Source organism: Numida meleagris, chromosome 4 (assembly GCF_002078875.1).
Source record: "Numida meleagris isolate 19003 breed g44 Domestic line chromosome 4, NumMel1.0, whole genome shotgun sequence".
Lineage (NCBI taxonomy): Eukaryota > Metazoa > Chordata > Aves > Galliformes > Numididae > Numida > Numida meleagris.
In genome coordinates, this window is record NC_034412.1 from 43,006,119 (window position 1) to 43,030,133 (window position 24,015).

Here is a 24,015-nt window from a genome sequence, read left to right on the forward strand (position 1 = left end):
TAAAATTAGATCCTTACAGCCCTCTCACTTGAAGACATGTAACTAACTAGACATCAGGCAGTATAGGGCTGCATTTGGGGGCGTGAGTGCAGCAGCAGAACATAAAGAAGAATGCTGGATTGGTTTTGGCATTGCCAAGATCTTTCTGATGGTCACTAATCTCAAAGGGCAGTGAACCGACTGCAAGGACTGTGTGGACATGCAACTATTAATTTCAGAAGAGCCTATTCTAACATATAACTATATATTTTCTTTTTATTATGAATTTTGGATGATTTCTAAATAAAACGCTGCAACAAAATATCTGCATTTGTAATTATTTTAAGGGATATAACCATGGCTTCGTATTTCTTGCTTGCGTTTGTTTGAGTTTTAAGATAAAAGCAAATAGTTCAAGGTTATCCTGAAAAGAATTTGGGTAAATGAAACTTTTGTTAACTCTACCTATGAGGAAAATTCTGTTACTTCCCTGCAAACCTTTGTAAAAAGGTTTCATTCCATTATCAGTGCACTATAATGAATTGATTATTCAGAAAGTTCAAGAGGGGCTAGTTCTCAGGAGATGGCTAGTACTGTCTATAGTGCAAAACAGTGCCTTCTAAATGTTGAAGATTACACTCAAGCCTTCTACAGCGCTACTGCCATTCCATGCAAATTCCTTTGCTAAATTTATATTAGAAACATTTGCAGTGATCTTTTTAACCTCCATCTGCATGTCCCTGATGAGAGGGAAAAGTAAAGAAACCAATGAACACAACTATGAAATTTAAACTGAGGACCCCTTCAAAGATGTAGTTGCCACTATGGACATGTGCTGACTCTTATTTTTAATTAAAAGTCAAGTGCTTTAATGGAAAGGAAAAAAAAAAAAACAAGGAAAGGCCTCCTGAAAGGGTTAAACTTTTCCCCTACAGCTTCCCTAAGCGGAACTGATATTCTTAGTCTGACTTAAGGATATGGAATAGAAAGGCTGCCAACATCTGTTGTGGTCAGAGACAGATAAAAGAGACTAATTCAGAGCTGGAAGAACCCATGTACAGCATTCTGTGTTGCATTACCCTCTTCATAAAAGCATGCAAAATAGCATTTGATAGTGTGGAAGATAGAGACTCACCTGAACTTCTTCACTGTAGAGATCTAGGAGTTCCACATGTATGTAAGTTCCCTCATCATCACAGAAACAGAGAAAGAGTAACATGAAACATTTAACTTGTAATTGCAGAACTCGGACTGCAAATATTTCAGGAACAGTGAGCTTATATTCTCACTACTACATTATAATGAATGAAACTGAGAAAGGAGATAGGTGATTTGAAAGTAATATCAATTTATCCTGTTGACTATGAGAAAATTAGCACAGTACAAATTAGGATGCTAATTAACTTTGAAAGTGGATTATCCCAAACTCCATGAAGGCAGTCAGGGCAAGAGGATCCACAGGGGCTTGAAGAGCTAACATGATTTATGTTCACATCCCAATTCAGTTCTTAAATGTACTTCATATAGGCAAGTCTTCAAATTACAGTAATCAACAATTACTTCCAAGGAAGCCAACTGTATTATTACGGTATATAATAGGCACACAGACAAAATCAGCCCTATAGACTACAAACTACAAAACATTATATCCATTTATATTTACTTCTGCCAGAACCAATCTCACTATGGGGCAGGAGCTTACAATATCTGAAGTGGATTTTGAAAGACAGTCATTTTACAGCAGGAAAGGAACATTATACATGCAGGCAACTTAACTACATTATGAATGTGTCAAGTCTACATGTTCTTCCGGTGCAAGTTCTGTTGTCCATATTTCAAACAAACATTCGATGAAGTCAGCAGAAATTCTGCCCAAGGAAGGGTTGCCAACTGCCTCTTTCATAGAATAAGAAGAATTATACCTCACCTTTTTTTTAATTCATCAGTAGCTAGGATGCAGGCATGGAATTAAAACTCCCTAGCAGTGGGCTCATAGTGTGTGTGGCTCTCAGGAGCAGAGAGCAGCAGTGGCCACAGGCACTGGGCCCAGCTGCTGAGCTTCTGAAACAAGTAGAGCTAGAGAAATCCTGCCCTCATTTCTGCTCCAAGGAGGTGGTCTAGTCCTCACTCCAATAAACAGTTGAGCTTAACAATATTTCTTTCCACCTCTAACACCCTGAGATGTCCCTAAAAGCATTTTCCTTAGCTTTCAGAAAACAGGTAGTACACTCTTGGTACATTGCATCGAAATCCTACCAGTTCAGAGAAATTCTCCTTCAGCTACCTCCATCCATTTTAAAATTTGCTCTGCATGTTCTGGCTCTTAGCCTCCCCCAAAATTTCTTCATTTGATATGATGAAAGAGAACCATATTATGAAGCACTGTCTTGTAAATGCAATGAATAATTAAGAATTCTCGACAAACATCAGTTTCTTCTCATAGATACATGATTGTGGATGCCTCTCGCAAACCAGGTATGAACTTACAAGCTGACTTTGTGAACTCATTCCTCCACTGCCAAATTGAAACCCGATTTTTCAGCTCAATAGCATGCTTATGTGTTAAATATACACGGAACTATTAAATTGTATTTATGTTTTACTACTGTTACTGATACACATTTTGCAACATTAAAAGCCAACAAATGTTTTAAATTATTGATAAGTATTTATTTTGTCACACTGAATTTTTTGCAAATATAACTGTGTTTTGAATAACTGATCTTTACTTTAGATGCACTGAAATCAATTATTTAAAACATATTTGGAGTTTTAAACAACTATACCATGACTACCTCTTCCCTAATCTGCACATATCAGAACAAAGATAAACACCACCACTTAAAGACATCTTGCCACATCCAAACAAATCATCTGATACAGCTCCTAGGTCTCACGGCGCGTCTCTCAGTTGAGAAATTATTTGCCCAGTAGAATAATAGCAGTCTGTGCAAGGTCTGATCCAGTGGGATTTTGCCATGCAAAGTCTGCCAGCTTCTAGATCTGTATTTCTATGACTCCCTCTTTACAGGCAGTTCCCTGAAAAAAAAGAGACAGGGTTTGTGCAAGAAGCAGGAAGATTTAGTACGCCACACAAGTTCTTCATGTTCCATAGTCCAAAATAGACTTATCTGGAGCCAATTAAGAGCGTAATTTATACCAGATCCTTGCTGGAATGACTTGCACTCATGCGGCTCTTCAGATGTATATCCAATAGGGAGCTGTCACTCTGCATGAGTTTTAATACAGATGTCCAAGTACAAAATCCAGTACCCAGAGACACCATGTGGTTTCAGAACTCTCCTTGAGAGAAGCTGAGCCAATAGCTCAGCATCCGGGTTACACACAGCATGGAGTTCTCCTATTAGTGACAGGTATATTGTGGGTTATTTTCTTCTTTTTTGGATTTGACAGTCTTCCTCAACAAATGAAGTCAAGTAGTTAATCAGTTTTTCAGCCTAAGGAGGGTTTTTTTTGTTGTTGTTGTTTTAAACATTAGCTATTATTTCAGCAAGACAGGCCTAGGCTTCAGAGTACTAGCTACACTTACTGGAACAAATATATAAGGAACAAACAATTTTCTTCTGAACCTGTATAGTCCTTATACTCTTTCACAGCGTTTATAAACATGAAGTAAGTCTCAGAACAGGGCATGAGATCTACAGAATACATGCATGTAGCCTGAACAACAGTTTGTACATAATTAAATACCTCAAGTCTGGAATCTTATTCTAAAGAGTTATGTTCTCTTTGCTACAGAGAGGTCACCTGCATGTAATCTGGAACAACAGACAACCAGATATAAGTAACAGTGTACTCACCAACAAAAGTTGTGCATTCTTTGTATTCACTGCTCACACAATGCAACCTGTTTCAAAACTGATCCATTCTGCAGATGAAAAATAGGGAAATGTGAAATCACTTTTGATGCAAGCAACTGTCATGAAGCTATAGTAGTCACTAAGGAATATCTACTGTATTTAATAGAGCAGTGCTTCAGAAATCGTATACTAAAGGTATGTCTTTACCATGCAATGCCATGAAGCTTCTGGTGAACCAGCTCCCACACATACAAGAAGCAGCCCAGACTAGGCAGCATAAAACTTAGCAAGTGACCCACAAATAGAGGCTGGAAGAAACCCACCAAGCGCAGATTTTAGTTAGGGTTGTTGCAATTGCAGTGTCTGGAAGTCCTTAAGAAAGAAAAGATAGGATTGGCTCTACTACACTCACCTGTATGTACTCCTTAGAACATACCATGCCATATTATCAAACAGCAATTTTTTTGCAGTCTTGCAACAATAACATGTCCTCACTATGTGCCTATTTTCAGCAGGGAGATGAGGCATATGGAGGCTAAGCCTTCTATAACATAACAGCCAGCAGAGGAGCAAAGAGGTGAACTTAGACCCGCTACATCCCAGGTCATCACCCTGACTTCCAGAGGGACCATTTTCCTTAGTAACAGGGAAGGAACTCCCCTGTTCCTTGGGGCCAGTAGTCCCCAGACTGCAAGGACTGCAGCTTGTGGGGGCAGTGGAGCAGCAGGAACTGCTTCACTGAAATTAAAACAAGTAGATTCTCATTGGTTAAACATGAAGTGGATTACATGCTACTGCAGCTAGGCAGGATCTTAGTCATTGCTTTTAACAGGCCCACTCCCCTCTGGGGAAGTACTAGAGATCCTTCCTGGTTATTTTTGCTAAAATAGCTGAAATTGTTACAGTGTCAGGCACAGTATGAGTATTTAAGGCTCTCCAGTCGCAAACACTCACCATAAGCAGCAGTCTCACCTGCTTTGATATTTGTCAATGATAGGAAAGCCCTTTTAAATCCTCACAGCAAAGGAAACACAGTAATAACCCTGAAGTCAGGAAAATGTAGTTACTGATTAGCAACAGCCCAAGAAAATAAAAGTGCCTGCAGGAGAAAAAAAGCACTCTGAGGACCTTGAGAAGTTTATCTCTAAGACATCTGAAAGCCCAAAGAGTATTTTTGTTTGCTATCTGTGTGGGACGGTTTCCTCAAACACCTCAGTTCAGCCCCTGCCTCTCATGAGGAGGCCATGTCTCAACTGCCCGCACAGGCCTCCTCCAGCACACCAGGCAAGCAAGGAATAACATCCCACCTCAGGACAGCAATGCTGAAGAGCAAGGAGGATTTCTGGCACTTTCTGTCACTCCTGCCATGCCCACACAGCCCCCACAGTGAGGCATTGTGGCCTAACACCAGGCCACCGTGATCCAGCCTGGACCTGGCACAGCCAGCTTCCTGCCAGCATGACAGCCCTGCCACGCAGCAACACTTGAGCACCGAGCTCCAAAACACACACTGCATCTCTTCCCGGACCTTTTATCAAAAAAAAAAAAAAGCAGCCACAGGGTGGAAGACACACTTCTTGCTCCTACTCTTCCATAGTCCTAATGTTTTCATGATAGCCTGCCTGTAACAACATCTCTGCTTTTGTACCAAGAAGCCTTTATCAAAAGGCTTATAGTTAAAAATACTACTACTAATAAATTTATCTCAAAGTAGTCTCGCACAATCAGTAAATACATTTGCACATCATAGACAGCTAGAACTCTGTCCTGCTTTGAGCAGGCACAGACAAAGCCTGCAAAGTAAAACAGTACAAACTCCAGCAAGGCTGGGAAGTAAAATACCTCACAAAGCATGAAGAGTTCACTTCAGTTTTTCAACTAAGCATTTCAGAAAAAAATAAAAGTGTTCCTATTGAAAACAGATTTAAGTCAGCTTAGATATCTCTAACTCCCCTCCTTTGTCACAATCCCAACTTTCCTTCGTGGTGTAATTTTTTCTCCTCTAGCAAAGAGGCTGTGATCCACACACAGCACAACATGGAAGGTGGGAGGTCATATGGCCTGCTTTCCAGACCCCTTTTTTAGTTTCTTTTCCACCTGATATGAAACACAGCTAGGATGAATCTCCCAGAATTGCTGCACTTAAACAAAAATGAGGCTGGATAATTCATGCAGCCTCAAAGACTGTCCGAGTGGGACCAAGAGCCAACCAATCTTCCAGTGGAGCAGCAATTCTGTTTACTAAACAAAGCAGCACAGTCCTGTAGAAGGCCCAGAAGAAAAGCATAGCAAGCTCCTTGCAAGGTGTCTGCAGAAGAGTTACCCCATTGGACATACCTTCCCAATTATGTGCCGCTTACAGACAAAACGATGCTGGTACTTTGTTGACATAGATCTTTCACAAACAAAGCCTGTGAAAGCAGTCAGGAGTTGTCAAGTGATAGGGAAGCGTGAACATTTCTCCATGGCAAGAGAAAAAGCTAGCAGCAGCCTTAGAAGACAAGAGTTGATTTCTATTTACAATGTCTGAATGTGAGAGCAAACTGGGCCACCCATTTAGAGCTGGATTCTGCTCCTTGATTGCACAGCTATTTTTAACTTCTGTGTTTTTATAACAAGTCTGTCTATGAACTTTGCTACAATTCCTCATACAAAGAGAATTCATAGACTTTCAGCAAGGCTGCTGTATTTTAGATTAGATGGCAATTTTATTTGAAAAGTGACAAGGAAAAATGTGACTTTACTTACTTGGCAGATCTGTGCCCTATGTGTATTCCATTATAATTTACTCTTGCTGGTGATGAATACATTCCCCTTGATTTCAGTCACTCAGCCCTGCAGAGCTGGTGGAGCTGAGAGTGAAAAGAGCAACCACAGCTTCCCAGAACATATCCGTGTGAAGTTTGAAGGGTTTGTGTTTGCTTGTGACTTCCGTAGGTAGTAAGCACAGGTGGCTGTCCCATACATCAGCCCAACAGAGGTACTCTACATCTAAATGTACAATCGAAGTCCAGCAGATACAGCACCTCCCAGGACAGTGACAAGCTCCACACAAACCCCTGAGCTCCCAGGAAGTATGATGCAGAGCAGTTAAGTGGGTTTGTATCAACCTAGCAGAGCATTGTGAACCATAACATACACTGGTTGTGAATTAACGTACAATGATGTGGCTGTCATCAGCCTGGTGTCCCTCAGAAGGGTGGGCCTATGGTACACACTGCTTAAGGCTGAAAGCACATGCAGTGCTGTTATCCAGGAAGTCAAGGAGAAAACCATGGGAACTTTAATAGTCTTCAGTCTGATTTCCTTGAGTAACAGCAGAAATACTTGCAGTGAAAAGCAGCAAAAAATTCACAGCCCATGTTTTCCACCCTCAAAGCTGCAAGATCTGGTTTCTACCAGGTGATTTTGAAAGTAATGATAATACATTGGAGTTATTCTCTTCCCATTTCTTACCTGGAGGATGTATGCCAGTTATCTTTCCAAGGCTTTTCTGCCTGAAGACCTGAGGACTAGGAATTTACTTTTGTTGGTTCTTAGAAGCAGTGAAATTGCTCCTGATAAGTTCTTCGCAACACCAGACAAAGCGTTGTTAGGAATATCTGTAATCATATATAGGAAAGGGTTGACACACCCAATTGGTGATAAGATTCCTAGCTACAGACCACTCCCTCACAGAAAACAACCTTCATTCAGGAGACACTCTCCCGTTGGAGGCTAGCCCTTAAATGAGCCCAGGGAGGGGAGGATCCAGGGTCCACCCCTTCTGGTCACCTGAATTGCTTGCACCTGTGCTTCCCGGGCCAGCCACCCCCTTCACCAGGTGCTCAATCATCAGTTTAGGCTGTGACATAACAGTTCCCTTACAACTTTTAAAGAAGAACTGTTCAACTAGCAGTAGGTAAAACACTAGAGATTCACTGTCAAGTGAAATCTGTCAGATTCTCACATAAATCCCTTGTCTCCAGTAGCAAGGGCTCTGAACAAAAATTGTGAGATTTATGACAAAAATCACCACAGCTGTCAGCAAGGCATATAAAAATACTGCTGAGGTTAAGCAAAAGTTGTACAAGAGATTGGTCTACAAAGCAAGCAAGGCTATATTTTGGCTGTATCATGGAATAAAAGAATCACAGAATCATTAAGGTGGGAAGGAGCACCAAGATCATCTAGTCCAACCACCAGCCAACCCATCACCACTATACCACTCAACCATGTTACACAGTGCAACATCTACCCTTTTCTTCAAAACCTCCAGGGACAGTGACTCCACCACCTCCCGGGGCAGCCTGTTCCAATGCCTCACCACTCTTTTTGAGAATAAATTTTTCCTAGTATCCAACCTGAACCTCCCCTGGTGCAAATTCCCTCTCATCCTATCAGTAGTTACCTGGAAGAAGAGGCCATCCACATCATCCTTTCAGGTAGCTGTAGAGAGCAATAAGGTCTCCTCTGAGCCTCCTCTTCTCTGGACTAAAGAATTCCTGTTCCCTTAGCTGCTCCTCATAAGACTTATGATGTTCCAGACCTTTCACCAGCTGTGCTGACCTTCTTTGGACACACTTCAGGGCCTCAGTAATACTAGCTCTGTCATTCAGGCCCTTTGCCACAGCAGTGAGCCATGCCTCCTCCAGCTCACAAAGCCCAGAGCAAGCAAACATGTCACTGAAGTCACAATTGCAACTATATTACATAAGCCTTACATCCCAAGTATAGGTCTGTTATTTCACCTGTTTCAGGGGAAAAATGTCCACTTACTCAAGCAAGGAAGATCTAAACTTACTTGTAAGAAAATCTCTAAGTCCAGTCCCAACTTTTAAAAGAGCTCCTGCAAAAAAGCACACAGAGGAGAGAGGAGTCGTCCTTCCTATCCAGAGATGTGTGGGACAGCCTGCTTTGAAGAGAGGCCATGCTTCCACAACACACTGCATTTATTTGTTTGAGGATAAGATAAAGTGGTGTTCTTCAAACACTACTATCACGTAAACAACACGGATGACAAAGATGCAGCAGAATAATTTCTGCCTTCCTGGTAGCTCCCTCCAGAGTCTAGATTTTAGCTTCCTGAACTTTAGGGGAAAGTTTTACTCCAGGAAGCACCGAGGTGTTGATGGCTTGCTTGTTTACTCATTTCAACTTAATTTCATTAGATTCCCTAAGATAGAAAACTTCAGAAATCAAGAAGCCAAATATATAAATAAAAAGAGAGAGGAAAAAAAAAAATGATGTCACCCTCAAGCAGTTCCATCAAGGGATGACATTTTAAATCACATCATGTCTCACACCCATTTCTTAGTGCAAAATAAATCACTTGAAGAGAGTGCAAGCCAATTTTTTTTCTTTAAAAAATGTTGTGTCCTAAGGCTCTCTCTTGAACTTCAAAAGCATACTTCATAATTACTCTACCTATCAAAGGAAACTCAATATTTCACCTCCAACCTCCCTCCACTTGTGTTATAATTTTTAATTGTTAATAAATTATATTAATTTTAAACTGGTTATTCTCTCTTGAAATTACATCTTTCAAATGAGTATGCAAAGTTATTTTAAATTAACATATTTAACTTAAAATTATTTTTCAATAATTTGTTTATGACTTTTCTTCCCAGTTAATTCTTGTATTAGGATTTCAACCTTGGGACACCCCATTTAATTTTTTAAAAATATTACTATCTACATTTAAGAGCCAAAATCTGTTTCACAGGGGTTGAGATTGCTAGAAAGCAAGAATTTTTACTTTGTTAGCACAGTTTTCTGTTCTTGTTTGGAGCATCACTACGCACTGCATGGGCTTGCAAGCTTAAGGCACAGTAGGAAAAGTTCAGGTCATATTTACAATCTAAAAACTGCTCTTGCAGGTGCGTATCTCACTCTTAAAGAATATGCACATCAGTATTTCCAGTGGAGATATATTATTTCCTTTATCTAGCAGATATGTTACTTAACACTCAGTCCTTACATACATTCAGAAAAGGGTAATTGCAGCCTTTACTGCAGATGCAGTATTTTCTATCAAGGTGAGGATGCTTCTGGAAAAAGGAAGCAATGTTCCTATGTGTACGTGAGTCTGATAATGAAGGCATCATTCTTCATAGTGTCCAACAGCCATCATTTAAGGGTTCTCACTGTTTTTTCAAGGCTGGTCACATGCTCTAGTGAGTAATTACTGCAAAATTGTAAATAAAAGCCAGCATGCTGATACTAGTATTACATTTATTGATGCTCTTTAAGCTCAGGAATTGCCTTCATGGCAGGACCAACCAAAATAGGTGGCAAAGTCTTGTGCCTGAAAGTGACCTGCAGTGGGACACATGCAAAGAAGAGTTCTTGCACTAGTGATGCTCTGTTTGCTTCTGAGACCCCAAGAGCCAAGGAGAACTGGAGCATGCCATAAAGGAAAAAAATAATGCATCCAGTTGATGAACTCAGCTACATGGCTTTACAAACAACTCTCCCATTGAAAGAAAAAACTTCCCAGATATGTCTTTGGGATTCCTGGGCAGCGCACAGGAAAGAACAAAGCAGAAACTATATCTAGATAGTATCCTGCAAATGCTATGTTAAGTGCAGTGTCTACAGGACAGTGCCAGGTGGATACTCCTATCCTCTGTTTGTTGTTTGTTCTTTTTTTCAGAAGAAGACTGGGACTATCTTAAGATCACACTAAGTTGTACAGTCATATGTGAAATTATTTTTTTCCGAGTTTTTGGTAGACAACTGCAAATTGTCCATGTTAAAAGAACTCTGGCTCTGAAAGATGTGAAAAAATGCGTACCTCAGAGATCGCTCCTCACCAAACCTGCCGTATTTTGTCATCTTGTCATTGCTCTGCATGCAAAGCAGTCTTCCTATATGAAAGGAAGACTACCATCAGTGGTAGATCACAGGCAAAATGAAGCACAGGGGGCTGGAAGAACTACAAGCACAGGAAAGAAGAATAGTTTCAGACCAAATTCACACTTGCGTAAGTCTCAATACACACTCCCAAGTCCCAGCTCATCGAGATGAAAATGTAGCTCCTAATTCTTTCCACGTGCTCCAAACAAAATGTTATGAATGAAACATGGATCTTCATCACAGTTGTTCCCTTCCAGTGCAATCCACACGGCTTTGGATTAACTCGCTTAGCTCTTAGCTCAGTCTCATCTGCTTGGTCAAGAGCAGAGCAGGGAGCTGTGCCAGCAAACGCATTGTGCTTTTCCTTGCTAAACGAATGGGTGTGAGGTAGACGGCAGCATGCTCTGGAAAGCTCAGACACTGAACACGTGCCTTTCTCCAGCAGAAAGACAGAGGGAGGGGATATGTGGAATAGGGCCGTGTGGTTCCTTTCCTTTATGTGATGAGGGCTTCCAGAAAAGAAATGCATTTCAACAGAAGGGAGGCACGGCGGCTTTCTGGATGCTCTAATTTATTTCTAATAGTTGTCTTCATTTAAGGAGCAATGTGTTTTCTCTTGAGTCTGGCATAGCCACTGGCTGAAGCAACAGATGCACCACTCTGATGATCCTGAAGAAGGGAAAAACATCTGTCTGCAGTAGTGGTTTTGGACTCTGAGGACCAAGTGCATAAGCCTATGGGAACTTCACAGACACTTGAAGTTCTAATTTATTCATTGTTGGTTTATTTATATAACTTTATGCAAGAGCCATGGTGACACACAGTACTGTATATAGAAGAGTTTTAACATATAAATTAATTTTGTTCTCCACTTTAAGAGAGGAAGGAAAAAAAAAGAGAGGGTTTAGGTATCTGCGAAGTGGCATGTCATTAGATATTTGCGTATTGAGGCGGGCATCTGACATTTTATAGTATACACAACTGACACATCTGGGAAAATGCATACAGCACCAGCTAAAATGCCTAATCTCTTCTTTAGCACATCTGTGGTTTAATTACAAAACTTAGAGAACAATTAAAATTCAGGTCAGCACACAGCAGCAATACCATCCTTTGATGTGAGGTCAGTATTGGTCACAGTCCTGTACTCATTATATAGGTTAATCAACTTAGTGGAGTAACTATGACAGGACTGCCCAAAAATCCATGTAATTACTGTTGCTCTGAGAGCATTGGCAAGCAGGCTATTTTACTCAGTCGATACACAAATACTATTTCTTTTAAATAAAAAGCAGGTAGAGATCACAGATACAGAGCTGTTACCGTAAAGCAGATTTGTTTGTTCCATGAATAACTCATTACTGCTGTTGCTCTCATTATTGCCATCCGTCTGCACAAGTAGGGTGTGCACCCCCCGGCACACGTGCAAGCACACACCCACGCAGCAGTCTTAATCTCGTAATTAGATTTGTACCGGTGACTACTTCTGCCCCTGCAGCATCCCACTGGCCGCAGTTGGTTACATTCTGCACCAACTTGCAAAGCCAGTGCACAGATCCGCTTGCAGTAAATTAGTATGAAATAACACACACATCGCTTTTCATCTCAGAAAGAGAATGGCACTGGTCGATGCTGGCACTGAAAAAGAGTGAGAATATGTGTTTGTGACCTCCTATCTTCACCCACAAGTCCATCTCACAAGACAAACTCATAGTCTTTGCAGATTCTGGGGTAACTTTCACCCAGCAACTATTTAAAGAGAAAACCATCACTACAGCCAGATCTCTTGCCCAAATTCCTCTTGATCCCTGAATAAAGCAAACTCATCCCAAACCTCCCACAGGTAATCTTGCATCCAGCTTGAGTGTATAGCCACGGCCAAAATACCCAAACCCTCTGCAATGGAAAACAGAGATTCCTGGTGGCTTTCTGTTCGGATGCAAAGAGCTTGCTGCCTGGCCCTGAAAGCCAGGAGTTATCAGGCTGTTCAGCCTGGGATTTTTGCACTAGGCACCCAATTCTGCCTGAACTGAGAGTGACAGTTAGGAGGTTTGAGCTGGGATTTTTGCAACAGTCACCAAACTCTCAGGGAAATTTGGTGAGAGCTGAGACTTTTTGATCCCTCACATGAAAGTTGATAGGAAATTAATATGCATTTCAGTGGGGGTAGAACTGGGTCTGGGTGCCACACTCCCATAAGCTCTTTTCAAAAGCGCTTCCGTAAATGGTAATATTCTGATAGTGAGGTTAGGTAAGTGTTTCTAATTCTTAAAAATATACTAGTTACAATTTTCTCCAGCCTTTCAGTCCCCACGAAATAAAAGGAGTCTGACTTTACAGGCAGTAAGATTTATCAAAGCAGCCTCAGAGAAGTTTTAAACCATTTGACAAAACATTTCTAAATTATTTTCTAGATTTTCTTTCTTCAGGTACAATGTCCTGGCTGAGCTCTGGCCTGGGCTGATGTACATCTGTGTGCAACACCATCCACACATGCATTTTTACATTACACAGCATCCACACTGAGAGCAGTGAGCCAAAGATGACAATTAACCAACAGAACAGTCAATGGACATACACTGAAGCACAACTATAAAGTAAATGGCAGCATAGAACAGCATGGCATGGTAGTGACACGCTGTGTTTTCATCTGGGTGTGTCAAAATATTAAAATGGGACAATAGAGAAGGAAAATATTTTTGGAATAAACCCCAAGTCGTCCTTCTTTTTTAAAAAAAAAAAAAGTTTAAGAGGCAAAGACTGCATTTTATTATGTTTGTTGTCTGGTGTCTACCTCACTGGCCTCCTTATATACCATTAGAAAACAGCAATAAATAGCAGGAGTCTTTAAGTGTTGCCACAGTGCTAATCTTTACTACTAGTAATAGGAGGTGATGAGCAGATCTCTACTGCTCATCTCTGTTCAAGTCCTACTCCCTAAGACGCTTTGCTCTCTCATTCTCCCCTCCCACTACATTTAAACTAACAAACCAGGTTTTCTTTATGTCATCTCCATCCATCCCAAGAGCTTTGATCACCAAAGGGAACATGCCAGCGCTGGCAGTGTTCTCATTCTAGGGGAAACTTTGATATTTCAAATTTATTTTTGTTGTGTGTCTGAATGACAGCAAGCATTTTCAACTGTTTTAGTTTTCCAAGAAAAAAAAATCCACTCGGGTCAGGATAGCATATTTAGATGAAATTTAAAGTATCATTTGCAGTTTTTCTTCTTTTATTTTTTGAAATGACTTTTTAAGTGCTTCCTAAAAAAAATAAAAACAAACCAACATAAAAAAAAAAGTTGCATGGAAACAAAACACTGAAGCTGCTTGTTGTAGCAGTAATCAAACACGATGAATTCATATTTTGCTTTCATATTTTCAAATGAAATTCACTGGAATGTTCACAAACCCACCAAACACTCACATTTTTAATGTAAATGGCATTTTTTGGTGGAAAGAACATTCTCATTGATATTTCCTTGACTAGTGGAAGCTACTAGGGACTAGTGCCATGTCTTCTTGATATTTCTCACCTCCTGATCCACATCAGCCTGATTCACTGGAAATGTCTGAGCTTGAATGGAATTAGTGGAGGAACAATACTCCATTGTGGACTATATATCTATGTGCCTGCGGTAGGTTGGGTAGCATCTATCACCAAAGCCTATCACCATGTACAGCACCAGAGCTGATCCCACCTGGGTTATTTCCCTTTATCTCAAGAAACCTCCCTTGGCTTCCTTGTTTTTCCCAAACCTGAAAAACACCACTGTCCACGGGCAGTGAGTGCTGTGCTGAGCCAGCAGGAGGTGCTCCTATAGCAAGAAAATCTGCCCAGCAGAATAAATTATAGATACGTGGCACCAAATTTCCCAGCCATTAAAACCTAAGAAGTATTTGGCATAATAAAAAAAGGAGTTTTGGTATAGGAGGAAAACTGGTTTGAGCTATCCTACTGCAGAAGCCTAGACAGTTGCAATATTGTTCTTGTTTTTAAGTTACTGTAATCAAGCTTATTGCAAAAGAGGAAAAAAAAATAAATGAAAATATGTTATTAGGTCCTAGTAGACTTGCAGTTTCTGAATTTCTTTTACAAATGCCCATAGAGTATTCTGTCTTTATCCTCCCAAGTCACTGAGAATAACACATCAAAGAGCATGTTTGCATTTCTATAATAGATAACAGCATTGACATAAGCTTCAGGGTTCATACAAACTATAAACTGAATTACCAATCTCCTATCTCACATATTTATAAACTGTAAGTCAAGCCTGGAGAAAAAAAATTCCAACTTCAGGTGAAATAATTATTCTGGAGCTTTTAAAGTGTCACTTCTGAACTACCATCTGAATTCCGGTGGACATGAATTATCCTTTTGGTTTGCACCAGCCTCTGTTCATGTGGAAAAAGTCAGGCAGTAACCTGAAAGAACATAATTTCCCTTATTTCTATGAACCAGAAAGCTCATGCAGAAAGGGCTAGAAGAAACCAGGTGCCTTACAACCTCCTTTGAGATGAAAGCGTCAATAAAGCCAGAGGACCTTGCCTAAGAGGTCAGTGAGGCAGACTGAATCTTTTCATGAGACCACAGGTAACCAAGCAATAGGTATGCCCTGACATTGTGTTAAAATAGAAAAAATCAATGCAAGCAGTGTTTCTGCTCTTGCCAGGTGCCAGGCTGACTCACCTTAAGCATAGGGCTGAAAGCGTTGTTCTGGGGTGAGACGCACCTCCATGAAGGACAGCATCTAAAGATGGGGTGAGTCAGCTGCACAACAGCCCTCTGTGCAACTGGAAAACAAAGCCAAAAGGAAAACATCGCTAAAAAAATGTTATTGTACCATCACATGCCATTACTTGAAAAGAGAAACCGAAAACCTGAAGCCAGTAAAACTTCTGGAACTTAAGTACTGGTCTGAAGCATCAGCTCAAGCCATAGCCTCCAGAAGGTCTCTGCTGCTGCTGTTTTGCAGGCACAAAAAGAGGGGAAAGAAAAGGTGCTGGAGGAAATAACAGTGAGGTGCGTGAGGCAGGGTGTTCTTGGGTAGTCTTACAAAGAGCAGCTGAAGCCGGAGATGCATACATTTGTTTCCAGGCTTCATACAAAACCAGTAGCTCCAATTTCACATGTGTGCTTCTCAGTAGGGCAGAAGGTTCTTTGGTTCTGGAATAAACAAGGCAGAGGCATTTAGGACATGAAAAAGTAGGGGAGCTGTATTATGGTTTGGTGATGAAAAATCAGACCTCTCCTCTCAAGGTCCTTAGGAAACTTATCTTGTCAGAAATTGCACTAATTTTTCATCTTACAGACTTTACACTGTATCAGCCCTACAGTCTTCCCATAGTACAGATAGGAAAAAATGATTTTCTCGCACCACCCCCTATTGCATCATGCAGACACTGGAAACCCATTAAGTCCACGACTTTTAACTAACGTGCAAATGAAACCAACTGTTTTTATGTCAGATGTAGGATGAAAAGTTTCTCTCTAACATGGTTCTAATTCACTGAGCATTTAGTAATGTAAAAACCTTTCCTGACACACAGAACTGATTCCAAACCAGACCAAACCAGACCTGAAGTTTTGGCACACAGTGACAAAAACAGCCTATAAAATGACTTTTTGTAGAACCTCTTAGCCTCATAAACATGATCGATTCATGTTCGCTCACTACCGCACCAATATGTACAAAATTGGCGCTAGGATTTGGGGTCGAGTCAGCGAATGGATTCTCGTGACAATGGCAGCATTCACAAGCTCTGTCAACGCTGCATGGTTTATTTAATTCAGCAAACACTTAGCTTTGGCGGCAGAGAACAGCAAAGCAATGCAGACAGAAATATTAAGGTAGAAGTGCAGAGAAAATTTTTCTCCTGGCTAGACTCTGTCTAGATTCAAAGGGAAATTGAGGGGGTGTGGGGGAGAGGGATTTTTTTGTTGTTGTTGTTTCTGGGTTGTTTTTTTCTGAATCAGAGTCCTGTTCTTGTGCTGCAAAGTGGCAGAAACATGAGGTGAGGTTCATTAAGCGATGAAGGCTCTGCAGCTGACAGATTACGGGACAGATTCAGCTCAGCCTCTTTGACTTTGTTCCTTGGCATATTGAAACACTGTTTTATTTTTCACTTTGGAAATGTTACTGAAGAGGATCAGTGCATGGGAGAGTAGTATGTTTAGCTTTTGGGAACTGGAGACACGGCATTGAAAAGATGCTCAAAACAGCAGTAGAAAGTACTTGCTTCTTGAATAGGTTAGTATTTAAAAAATTGGACTGTGCAAGTGAAAGATGAAAAACTGTTCCAGTAGAATGTGCAATAAACCCTTAAAATTGAAGTTTATAAACAAGAGCCCCTTTGTTCAGTCGCGCTGTTTCATTTGGGGTTTGGAGGCTTTTTTGTTCATTTCTGGCTCCAAATTGCCTTAAAAGAAACTAAAAATAAATCTTGCTCCAAAATCTTGCTGAAAAAATATTTTTGTTGCAACACACGCGAAAGGACATGAGCATGATGGAGCAGATACATCTGGACACTTCTCGTGTCAAATGATTTCCAAACTTGCTAGCATCACAGGAATGGGTCAGATTTTCCTGTATACTGGGGAAAGGCCCGATATCAGCCCTAAAGTGAGGCTGATCACTAACACAGGGGTGCAATCACTGAGCATTCCTGGTGCCTCCAAGTGATATCTTACTGACAACTGTCATATCTTGATCTCCAAATGTCTTGCAGCTTTTCTGCTCACACTGCTCCACAACCATCACTGCTGGTGAACATCCTGGAGCCAGACCTTATGCAGCTGAAAGGAAGAAGGGCTCCAGGGTACACAATCTGCTGTGAGGCTTCTTCAGCTTTTTGGAGACATCTGCCCTGCTCTTCCAGGAAAGCATCAGCAAAGCCTCCTGTCCTCCCTGCCGTACTGCATATAACTGCACTGCAGTCAGCAGAGGCAGGGTTCTGAGAAAGGAGTGGGGCTTTCAAAGTCGAGTGAGCATGTCTGTGTTCTTCTAATGGTTTCATGTGGTTTTATTTCAACATGCCCTGAAAACTTGGAGAACTGTTCTTAAACTCTGTGTGTGTGCGTTAAGTGAAAGACATTAGAATACCTTCAAAATTCCTTTCGAAGTTTTGCAGCTTGGTTGTGCTGTTGAAATGAAGACACCTGCTGTCCCCAAAACACAAGTAGTATTGCATGCTGTGCTGCATTACATAGATGAGGTGAGTGCTCTGAGTGGGTGCTCTGAGTGAGTACACTGAGGCCCTCACTGGGCTTCCCTCACCCTCTACACAAGCTAATAGAGGAGAATAAGCAGCACTTAAGAATTAAAATAAAACATATATTTACTCTCGGCAGCTATCATGGACCCTCAGTGCTCCTACTGCCAACCTAGCATGGCTCAGTATTTGAATAATGACTAACAGATACTGAAGTTGGTGTGTACTTCAACACCACTTTTGTATATCACCTCCAAAGCCCTTCAGACAAGTGCTCTGCACTGCAGCACCAACACAGGCACAAGCAGCAGCTCTCCTGCCTTCAGGAGAGGTGGCGGAACCCAGCCCTTCCTTCATGTGGGAGAGCTCTCCACTCCACGGCCTTGTGCAGGCCCGCTTGTGGCGCGACGTAAGCTGAGCAAGGCAAGGATTAATTTTAAATAACTGCTGTCAGGACTGCTGGAAATGTGCACCTGGAAATCCTTTCATTCTCCCCTGTGCTTGAGGCCTAGAGCTTAGGAATGAGCAACCGGCCTCCTTCGGCTATTTTTTCTCTGCTTTTCTGTGGAACAACCTACATCAAACACTTGTAGGTCTTGATCAATACTGATGTTTTCTTTGCTGGTGTCATGCCCCAGTCCCATAAACGTAAGACCAGAAGATAGCAAAGGACCTTGGGGCAATTTTCAGCCCATCCTGCCATTGCACATAACTTTTCAGGCAGAAGGGCCTGTGCCCACAGGCCATCTAGCACACAGAGAATGCCCTAGAGGGCACTGCAAAGGCTGTGTCATGTCTGTGGTCAGGCCTAGGATTAAGCCTCTACCAAACTGTGCGATCAGAGATGAACCAATTCTAGCCAGTTCCAGAAATCTTTTTCAGCCTTGGCATGGCCTGGGAGCTGTTTTCAAGGATCTAAACTCCTGTCTTTCCCCTGTCTTTCATGGGAGTCAGGCAACATGTAGTGCTTTTGCCTGGTGGGACCACCTAGGAGCCAACTGATGTCTGACTTCCCCAAATCCTTTGCATAAAGCAGCGGACCTAACCATCCCTAAAAGCCGCTTTGCATGCTTCCTGTTGGTCTGCCTCCCCAGGCTGCCAGGGATGATTTCCAACGCACCCGTAACAGTTCCTAACATCCTGTTTCAATGTCTACTTTCAAAACCTCTTGATGTGTGAGGTTGTAGAGAACCTCAAACTACCTTAAAAACACAGCATAAAATTAAAGAATTAACTGCTCATAGCTCCCAGCAGGTAATCTAGCAATTATAATATAGCTTAATCTACGACTTCTCCAGGCTCTAGCACTTTGGCCTGCAGCCCCTTTGTTTTAATTTCTCTCACTAAAGATAGCACTCCTCTAATGCAAAATAATCTTGTGAATCCTCTGCCTGTGTTAGGGCTAAATGTGGGGTTTGTTGAGGAAAAGAAGGCAGCTCAACACAACAAGGTGTTTGCTTGCATTCAAGGGAAACCAGAAAAGTTTGCTGAAATTCAAAATACTACTTTGAAAATGAAATTAAATCCCACTGAAAACTAATCTTCCTCATTACTGAATATTGCTTTTGTTACAGTGAACATTTCATGGATGATCTTTTGTTAACGTATAATACTGAGCCACAACTTGTCCGCATGCCAGTGTCACCTTCTTTACAGAAATATAAATACCATGAAACACTCCTGTTCTTATTTAAAGGTTTTTGTATGAAACACTATTTAGATGCTTCATGACTAGCAAACATAAATAAATGTTATTAAAAGTGGTCTTGGCTGAGAGGGAGGTCTGAAAGACTGAATTCCTTGCGGGAGAGGCAAATAAACCAGGGAAAGTTTTGTTTCACTATCAACATAGTAGTGGCATGCACACATCAGCTGGTATTAATCTTGGTTATGGCTTGAGGCTAGTGACTGATGGCATGCTATAAATTCAAATTTGGAAGGGAAAAAAAAGGTGATCCTCTTGATTAATGCACTAAAACTCATTTTAAGTTGGATCAGATTGCAGACATTTGACTTCTACTGCACAGCAAGTGTTTGGGCCAGTTTCCACAGTTTTGGTTTTTCCACTCTGCTTTCTGCTGTGTTATCTTCCTCATGCCAGTACGGGCTTCCTGGAATTGAAGGTTTCGGGACTTTCTGAGCCGGAGGTTGTACCCGAACGGCCGTGTTTCATAGCCAAAATGAATTTGCCTAATCCTTTTCAGAATCCATTTATAACTCAGTCCTCCATAACATCCTATGGCAAGGAGCCTCATAATTTAATTACACGTTGCATGAAAAGGTACTGAAATTAGTAAAAGTTATTAAAGTCGTTTAGCCCAGGAGAGCCTTATTAGCTGGCGTCCCTCATTTTGTTGGAAAGCCTCGCTGGGCGGGAAGGAAGGGCTATTGCTGCTGATGGAGGCTTACCCAGGCATGCGAGTTCTGCAATTACTCCTACTTTTGGCCTGCAAAATCCTCGTCACATTCTTCTGATGCTCATCTAGTGAATGGTGCTGCAGCTGACTGCCACACAGCTGTTACTGAGCAGTACCTCAGCCAGGCAAATTGATGTCAGCTACGTCCCTGGGCAGCGGGAGCTGACACTTGAAAACAAAATCCACCTTCAAGCAGCTTCCTTGGCAAGAAGGAAAATGCGTTCCCCCAGCCCAGCCCCCCCATCCAGCTGCATGCATGCTGGGGATGTGGTCAGACAGAGGTCAGGGTGCTCAGAAAAATCAAGCAGGTGTCATGCACATTCACTGCATCACTGAACTGCTTCAGCGAGCCGGGAGCAGCCTCTCACGTCCCGTGCCGCTGGTGCACAGCTGCCGCTGGGGAGCTGCCCTCCCACCTCCTTCAAGGGGCCTTCTCTGCAGCTCCCAGGTCCTGCTGGCAGCGTGGGACAGGCACAGGGAGCTCCAGTCATTAAGAACAAGCCAGGGCCACCAGCTGCAGCGGGTTTGCAGGAAAGGAAGGGTCAGTGCATCTAAAAGAAAGCACCAGTGCAGTCTACTCTGCTCATTAATGATATATTTGGCAGAATATGTTAATTGGGTGAGGTTGAATTCCGAAGTAGGCCTCACTACAGCCAGGCCAAGGGCTTTTGCGTGAGGATGACTCCTCCACAAATAGCCTCGCAGGGCCATGACTACTAATTACGCACTGTTCCAGCAAGTACCAATAGAAATTAACATTTTCTGCCTGAGGCTTCCAACGATGAGTGCACAAAACCACCATCAGGAGCCCTTTTGCAGGGTCAGCTCTGTGCTGCGGGGCTCTGGGGGCACCAGCAGGACACGGCCAGGGGCCTTGCATGTCCACCGATGCTGCACATCCTGGCTTTCTGCAATGGGGAAAACATCATCAGTCCTGGGCAGGTGTAACAGTTAGTTATTCAGGAGCAGAATTTCTGCCCCTGAGAAAGCAGGAAGTGTTGACGTAAAAGGGCAAAACAGCCACTCTGCAATTAAAAGGCTTTCCTTTGGCCAGCATCTTTCCTAAGTGCAATGTCCAACAGAACTACTGAAGTTCTGGTTTCCACAGGCCCCCAGGGATGCGGTGCTCCCTTTGAACATCCCACAGCAGAAATCCCTGCTTGGGGCAGCGAGCAGCCATGCCCCCGTCTGCCTGTCCCCACAGCAGGAGGCACAGGCTCTGCTCCCAGCCCCGCCACCCCTTTCATCCATTGCACACTGCGCATTATCTGATCTGATGAGTCATAGGAAATCATCCCACCGCCGCACGCACGATGAGACGAGGGTTCGTTAGCAAGCTACTTTGTGTCACCGCTTCTTCCCATACACCGTGCGTTTCCCCTGCATTTTAGGATGCTTTAAGAAAGCAGCCCCTAAACTGCTAACCCTTTAATCTCAAAATAAGATAATTGAACGTGTTTGTGAGAGCTGAGCTAGTGATGCCTTCATCTAAATGTAAGTTCTTACAGCCAAAACACACTGCTGGGATTTGCCCATTCAAATCTCACAAAGCACACATTGTCGCACGGGTAAGAAAACCTCACTCCTTAAACATGGTAATTCTGGATAAGAACATTAATGGCATCCCAGAACTGGAAAGCTGGATGTGTAAATTAAAAAGCAAAAATCCCATGCACACTCCTAATATCCTAATACCTATTACGTGCAATCTCTTTCCAAGTAGCTCAAAACTCTGATGCAGCTGCAAGAAACCCCAGCAGGACACCCTCCGTTAGCATTACAAACCAGCCCATATTTCAGCAAGAGCCAGCATCACTGAGCTTCCCGGTTCCACACAGGTTGCTCCCTATATGTCTTCTACTCCATCCAAAGCACCTGTCTGTGGCACAAATAATGCTGTGGAGCACAGAGAACAGCTTTGCCTCCCCAATCCCGGTTTGGGACCACCTGCCCACTATGGCACAGGAGCGAGGGTGCTTTGCTCAGCTCCCCAACCTCCCATGCTCCTCCTTCATTCCCGGCAGGAGGCACTTGGGAGGTCAGCCCATGTATTTCGATTTCCACTCGAGGTTGTTCAGTCGCATCGCCGTGCAAAGGAACTACGGGAGAAACAGAACTGGGGGGGCCTGGACCCCCCTCCCCCCCCCCAAAGCCCCGAGGCTGCGGGGCCGCGCTCCTCTGGAGCCGGGCCGAGGGGGGCTGCGCCGGGACGCGCCGTCGGGCGGAGCCGCTCGGCTGCGCGGCGCTTTGAAACAAAAGGGTGGGCTTTTTTTTTTTTATTTATTTTTTTTTTTTTAATTTCCACTGAGAAGAACACCAACCGCCTTTATAAAATGGGAGATTTTATTTTCTCGCGGAGAAAACCCGCTCCATCCCTCCACTCCCTCCCCACCACGCGCGCTGCTCTCCCCCGTGGCTCCGGGCTGGCACGCGTCCAAGCGACAGGATTTTGGGGGTATTATTTTTATTACGACGACGGCGATGATTTCCCCCTATTTCCATGCACATTTCGGCTCCGGCTTCCCAAACTCTTTGATCTCCCCCGCTGTCTCCTTACCCGGAAGAAAACCCGGGGCCGGCTCAGCTGGGAGCTCGGCGCACACGTGGGCGCCCTGGCGCGCCTCCATGCTCCTGCCAAATTTAGGCGCACAAAGGGCCCGGGGGGGCCGGCGGGGGGGGGATGAAAGGGGCCGCCGGCGGGACATCAAAGAGCCGCCGCCCCGCCCCGCTCCCGCCCTCCTCTATATAGGGGGCGCCGCTCCGCACGCAACCGGGGGGGGGGGGGGTTTGGAGTGGGGACCGTGGGCTGTGCCCTCTCCTCTGCTCTCCTCCCTTCCCTCCCCGGCTGCGGGGCTGGGGGAGAGCGGGGCCGGCCGTCGGGGATGCAAAACAAAATAATCGTTAAATAATCATTAAAAAAATAATAAAACATCCAAATTGCTGAAACGGCCAAAACGAAGCTAAAAGGCATGCAAAATAGAAAATAAAATAAAATAAAATAAAATATAAAATAAAAACAAAACAACCAAAACCCCACGACTTTCTGCTACAACGCAATTCTGTGTGTATAAAAAACAGGATGCCCGAAGCCCGCAGATGTACAGGAGGGACCGGGGACGACTCGGGGTGCTGTCCCGGCGCAGAGTCCGCGGAGCGCCGTGCGGTGCATCTCCGTCCCCGTCTTTCTGTTCCCACTTTCCCCTTTTCCTCGTTTAATTCTGTCCTCGCTCGTCCAAGTCCCTCCCGCCGTGCACCGCTACCTGCTCCCGTCCTCGGCCCCGTTCCTTACGGAGCCGTCGAGGGAAAGCGGTGCGGAGGCCCCGCGGCCAACGGAACCCTCGGCCCCACGCCGCCCCGCCGCGCTTCTCCCCGCGTGAGGCCCGGCGGGGCGGGCGGGGCGCGGGCGAGGCATGGGCAGGGCACGGGGCGAGCCGCGACGGGGCCGGGATGGCGGGCAGCGGCTGTCCGCGGGATGCCCCGCACCGAACGTAACGAGTGGCGTCGCCCCGATGTTTCCTGAGTGAGGGCGTCGGATGCTTTTGTTTAGATTTTTTCACGATTTCTTGGTTATCGACAAAATCTTTCGAACGCGCGTTCGCTCCCAACGGGGCGGAGAGGGGCACCGCTCCCCCACCGCTCCCGGCCCCGCAGCGTTCCTGGCTCCGCACGAGCGTACCCACGCGGCCGCCGCCTCAGCAAACTTTCCCGGGGCCCGGCCCCTTCCCTGCCGCCCCCCTCCGCTGCCCCCTT

At 43.7% G+C, this 24,015-nt stretch overlaps 2 long non-coding RNA genes across 2 annotated transcripts; both read right to left on the bottom strand.

The window, feature by feature from the left end:
• On the bottom strand, positions 1,328 to 7,514 carry LOC110398755. Its single transcript, XR_002438599.1, has 3 exons — positions 7,257 to 7,514; positions 3,801 to 3,868; positions 1,328 to 3,018 (listed from the first exon to the last, which is right to left on the bottom strand). It is a non-coding gene; the product is annotated as an uncharacterized LOC110398755 (long non-coding RNA).
• LOC110398757 lies at positions 8,148 to 22,358 on the bottom strand. The gene is made up of 3 exons (XR_002438600.1): positions 15,327 to 22,358; positions 10,576 to 11,306; positions 8,148 to 8,628 (listed from the first exon to the last, which is right to left on the bottom strand). It is a non-coding gene; the product is annotated as an uncharacterized LOC110398757 (long non-coding RNA).